The 5,939-nt window shown below is 44.7% G+C and overlaps 1 protein-coding gene across 3 annotated transcripts in view; it reads right to left on the bottom strand.

The window, feature by feature from the left end:
• LOC139394416 (TBC1 domain family member 1-like) overlaps positions 1 to 4,914 on the bottom strand; it is a 128,200-nt gene extending 123,286 nt beyond the window's left edge. For 2 of the 3 annotated variants that reach the window (XM_071142478.1, XM_071142476.1), the window contains exon 1: positions 4,737 to 4,884. The gene's annotated coding sequence lies outside the window, so the exon portion shown is untranslated. Of the gene's footprint in view, positions 1 to 4,736 lie in introns of all 3 variants that reach the window. The other variant, XM_071142475.1, reaches the window with a different exon arrangement.
• Between the last annotated feature and the right edge of the window lie 1,025 nt (positions 4,915 to 5,939).

The raw sequence follows: 5,939 nt of genomic DNA on the forward strand, positions 1-5,939 counted from the left end.
ATTACACAGAGTTACTGAAAACTGGGACAACCACAACATTACCCAGAGTTACTGAAAACTGGGACAACCACAACATTACACAGAGTTACTGAAAACTGGGACAACCACAACATTACCCAGAGTTACTGAAAACTGGGACAACCACAACATTACACAGAGTTACTGAAAACGGGGACAACCACAACATTACACAGAGTTACTGAAAACTTCCCCAGAGTTACTGAAAACGGGGACAACCACAACATTACACAGAGTTACTGAAAACTGGGACAACCACAACATTACACAGAGTTACTGAAAACGGGGACAACCACAACATTGCACAGAGTTACTGAAAACTGGGACAACCACAACATTACACAGAGTTACTGAAGACGGGGACAACAAAAAGACTACACAGAGTTAATGAAGACTGGGACAACAAAAAGACTACACAGAGTTAACGAAGACTGGGACAACCATACCATTACACAGAGTTTCTGAAGACTGGGACAACAAAAAGACTACACAGAGTTAAAGAAGACTGGGACAACAAAAAGACTACACAGAGTTACTGAAGACTGGGACATCAAAAAGACTACACAGAGTTACTGAAGACGGGGACAACAAAAAGACTACACAGAGTTAACGAAGACTGGGACAACAAAAAGACTACACAGAGTTAACGAAGACTGGGACAACAAAAAGACTACACAGAGTTACTGAAGACGGGGACAACAAAAAGACTACACAGAGTTAACGAAGACGGGGACAACAAAAAGACTACACAGAGTTAACGAAGACTGGGACAACAAAAAGACTACACAGTGTTAACGAAGACTGGGACAACCATACCATTACACAGAGTTACTGAAGACGGGGACAACAAAAAGACTACACAGAGTTAACGAAGACTGGGACAACCATACGATTACACAGAGTTAACGAAGACTGGGACAACCATACCATTACACAGAGTTACTGAAGACGGGGACAACAAAAAGACTACACAGAGTTAACGAAGACTGGGACAACCATACCATTACACAGAGTTTCTGAAGTGTGTCTGTACTGCAGCCTGTGTGTTATTCTGTGATCAGGAGGGACAGTAGTGTAGTAGGTCTTACGGGGGTTAGGAGTGATAGCTAGTATCTATCTCTGGATTTCAACACCTGTCTGTTTCTATTTGGGTTTACAGTTGTCACAGCGACACGAGGCCTGACCTACAGGTAACTGCCAGAGTAAAGGAAACACTTGATTAAATGAGGGATACAAAGTAATATTGAAAACAGGTGCTTCCACATATTGAAAGCAGGTGTGGTTCCTGAGTTAATTAAGCAAATAACATCCCATCATGCTTAGGGGTCATGTATTAAAATTCTCCCAGTTGTCTATTATTTAGGCTATACCCTGGCTGGAAGAAGAGATCTCAGTGGCTTTGGAAAAAGGGCCCTCAAAGGAGCACAGGGGGTTTAAAGGGTGTGTGTGTGTGTGTGTGTGTGTGTGTGTGTGTGTGTGTGTGTGTGTGTGTGTGTGTGTGTGTGTGTGTGTGTGTGTGTGTGTGTCAAGTCACCAGATCTCAACCCAATAGAATACTTCTGGGAGATTCTGGAGCGCCACCTGAGACAGTGTTTTCCACCACCGTCAACAAAACACCAAAAACATGGGATTTCCTCGTGGAAGAATGAGGTCAAATCCCTCCAGTTGAGTTCCAGACCCTTGTAGAATCCATGTCGAGGTGCATTGAAGCTGTTCTGGCTGCTGGTGACCCAACGCCCTATTAACACACTATACGTTGGGGGTTTCCTTTATCTTGGTGTTTACATTACGTTGGTGTTTCCTTTATCTTGGTGTTTACATTATGTTGGTGTTTCCTTTATTTTGGTGTTTACATTATGTTGGGGTTTCCTTTATCTTGGTGTTTACATTATTTTGGGGTTTCCATTAATTTGGTGTTTACATTATGTTGGTTTTTCCTTTATCTTGGTGTTTACATTACGTTGGTGTTTCCTTTATCTTGGTGTTTCCTTTATCTTGGTGTTTACATTATGTTGGTGTTTCCTTTATCTTGGTGTTTACGTTATGTTGGAGTTTCCTTTATCTTGGTGTTTAAATTATGTTGGAGTTTCCTTTATCTTGGTGTTTACATTATGTTGGTGTTTCCTTTATTTTGGTGTTTACATTATGCTGGGGTTTCCTTTATCTTGGTGTTTACATTACGTTGGTGTTTCCTTTATCTTGGTGTTTACATTACGTTGGAGTTTCCTTTATCTTGGTGTTTCCTTTATCTTGGTGTTTACATTATGTTGGTGTTTCCTTTATCTTGGTGTTTACGTTATGTTGGAGTTTCCTTTATCTTGGTGTTTACATTATGTTGGTGTTTCCTTTATCTTGGTGTTTACATTACGTTGGTGTTCCCTTTATCTTGGTGTTTACATTACATTGGTGTTTCCTTTATCTTGGTATTTACATTACGTTGGTGTTTCCGTTATTTTGGTGGGCACACACACACACACACTCATACACCAACTCTTGGCTTGGTGTGTGTGAGACCTGCGTAGCCTTCATACACTGACAGTCAGTCAACACACACATAAATCCCCATGACACACACACACACACTATGAGTCTGCCAGCCGTACTGTAGGTCAAACTAGCTGTCTGATTACAACTGGGAATCAGTCCTGTACAGTCAGTGACACAAACAACTGACGGTTGAAAACAATGTCCGGATTGTCTGAACAACAATAGAATAGACGTTTCATAAGATAGGTTTACTGCCCTAGTTCACTACCAACCTCTACACAGGTACAAGGCCTACTTCACAACCAACCTCTACACAGGTACAAGGCCTACTTCACTACCAACTTCTACACAGGTACAAGGCCTACTTCACTACCAACTTATACACAGGTACAAGGCCTACTTCACTACCAACTTCTACACTGGTACAAGGCCTACTTCACTACCAACCTCTACACTGGTACAAGGCCTACTTCACTACCAACCTCTACACAGGTACAAGGCCTACTTCACTACCACCCTCTACACAGGTACTGCCCTAGTTCACTACCAACCTCTACACAGATACAAGGCCTACTTCACTACCACCCTCTACACAGGTACTGCCCTAGTTCACTACCAACCTCTACACAGATACAAGGCCTACTTCACTACCAACCTCTACACAGGTACAAGGCCTACTTCACTACCAACTTCTACACAGGTACAAGGCCTACTTCACTACCAACCTCTACAAGGCCTACTTCACTACCAACCTCTATACAGGTACAAGGCCTACTTCACTACCAACCTCTACACAGGTACAAGGCCTACTTCACTACCAACCTCTACACAGGTACAAGGCCTACTTCACTACCAACCTCTACACAGGTACAAGGCCTACTTCACTACCAACCTCTACAAGGCCTACTTCACTACCAACTTCTACACAGGTACAAGGCCTACTTCACTACCAACCTCTACACAGGTACAAGGCCTACTTCACTACCAACCTCTACACAGGTACAAGGCCTACTTCACTACCAACCTCTACAAGGCCTACTTCACTACCAACCTCTACAAGGCCTACTTCACTACCAACTTCTACACAGGTACAAGGCCTACTTCACTACCAACCTCTACACAGGTACAAGGCCTACTTCACTACCAACCTCTACACAGGTACAAGGCCTACTTCACTACCAACCTCTACACAGGTACAAGGCCTACTTCACTACCAACCTCTACACAGCTACAAGGTCTACTTCACTACCAACTTCTACAAGGTGACATTTGGACTCCTTGGAGGTCTCCCTCAAGTTCAACCTTGTTCTACAGCAACACCAAGGTTACGCAGCAAATGGTCCCCTACTGCCCCCTTACTCCCTCCCTACTCACCCTACTCCCTCTTCTCCCCCCTTACTCCCTCCCTACTCCTCCCTACACCCTCCCTACTCCCCCCTTACTCCCTCCCTACTCCTCCCTACACCCTCCCTACTCCCCCTACTCCCCCCTTACTCCCTCCCTACTCCTCCCTACACCCTCCCTACTCCCCCCTTACTCCCTCCCTACTCCTCCCTACACCCTCCCTACTCCCCCTACTCCCCCCTTACTCCCTCCCTACTCCTCCCTACTCCCCCTACACCCTCCCTACTCCCCCTACTCCCTATCTAGTGAACTACTTTTGACCAGGAGCCATTCTGGACGCACTCCCAGACGTGCCGGTGGTGGGGGGGGGGGGGGGGCCTAGTCGGGAATAGTTCTCTCGCTAAATGTCAGCTGACTGTTCCAACTATACTAATTTTATGGTTTCATTGTTTCAAAATCAGACAGATGGAATAAGCGTTATAAACTGCAATATAGTGGTCTGTTAAAAAGAGAGATGAGGCGCGAATGTCCAAACCGCGATGTTATCAGGAAATAGTGAATTTACCAAATGTTCTATGAAATGATGCTGCCTACCTATCAGATAAACAATGAAAATACAAATAAACATGACATTCTAACTGTATACAAACAGACATCAATAAACGCAAGCGGAACGCGTCGGGAGAAAAAAACTAATCAACAATATCATTTTTACGCACGATCGGGATAAATTTACGCACCGTGTCGCGCGTTAATAAGTTCCGACGTCAGTAAAATAAAGATCATATCAGATGAAGAAGTCCTTCTATCAACATCTTCCGGACTTCCACAATGATCTCTGTAACGAACCGACACTTTCCTGGAGACGTAGCCGGTGCCATTCTCACCTTTTCTCGGCACTTGGTTAGCTCGATGTAGGTGACGTGCTGGGCCGATGCGGCATTGTGGAGAGTGTGTGTGTGTGGTCCGTGCAGTAAGGCTACCAAACTCAGTCGATCTGTTTGGTGACAGTCTCTCTCTCTCTCTCTCTCTCTCTCTCACACACACACACACACACACACACACACACACACACACACGATATTCTGTCAGTTTGGAAGGTCTGCCACTCCCCTGGACGGGAGATATAAATAGAACGCAGGACGACGGCTGCCTCTTTCTTTCTCTCTACTTTTTTGCCTCGCTCGTATCTCTAAACAGGTGCAGAGTAGGCTTAAAAAGTTATCATATTCTTGATCTTTTTACAAAATCGATCAGATGCTCTTATCCAGACTAGTGAGTTCATACATTTTTCATTATTGTCCCCCCCCCCCCCCCCCACCCCCCCACCCCCCACCCCGTGGGATTCGAACCCACAACCCTGACTTTGCGATCGCCATGCTCTTCAGAACACACGCAAGCCCAAAACGGAAGTGTTAATCTGGATAAATACGCAACAAAAAGTTAAAACATTCACTTTCTGCTTCCATTTCTGTCCAGCCGTTTACTGAAATACAGTTTGACGCAGACGTTCGATAAATCCAAACGCAGCGGTTTCAATAGGAAATTAACGAAAAATGCCAATGACACTGTCGGTGTGTTCGAAGCGTTAGCAACTTTCGGTTCTTTGAAAGGGAAACGGGTGCAAAATGCAATCCACCTTAGTTTGAGGTTTCTTTACAGCGGTCTTTCATGTATGTGTATGTCTGTGTGTGTCTAGGGATATTCAGCCAATGACCAGGTCTCTGACCAACAGGTCTTTCATGTAGGGACCGTGTGGTTATAGGGTAGCGTAGGCTCACCCGAAACAACACGTCCTCTGACATAATATATTCATCTATATGGGGGGCGTTCCACCAAGTCGGTGCATTTAAAAAAAAAAGTGTCATCGTGTCTTGTTGTCTCCTCATTTTAACATTCTGCCATAAAAAGGACAAGGAAGTGAACAAGTGCCCACATTTAGAGAGGAATGAGAGATGATTGTCTAGGGGAGTAGATGACCTGATCTCTGAACAACACTCCCCAGGTGTCTAGGGGAGTAGATGACCTGGTCTCTGACCAACACTCCCCAGGTGTCTAGGGGAGTAGATGACCTGGTCTCTGACCATCAC

Source organism: Oncorhynchus clarkii, unplaced genomic scaffold (assembly GCF_045791955.1).
Source record: "Oncorhynchus clarkii lewisi isolate Uvic-CL-2024 unplaced genomic scaffold, UVic_Ocla_1.0 unplaced_contig_9912_pilon_pilon, whole genome shotgun sequence".
Taxonomy (NCBI): Eukaryota; Metazoa; Chordata; class Actinopteri; order Salmoniformes; family Salmonidae; genus Oncorhynchus; species Oncorhynchus clarkii.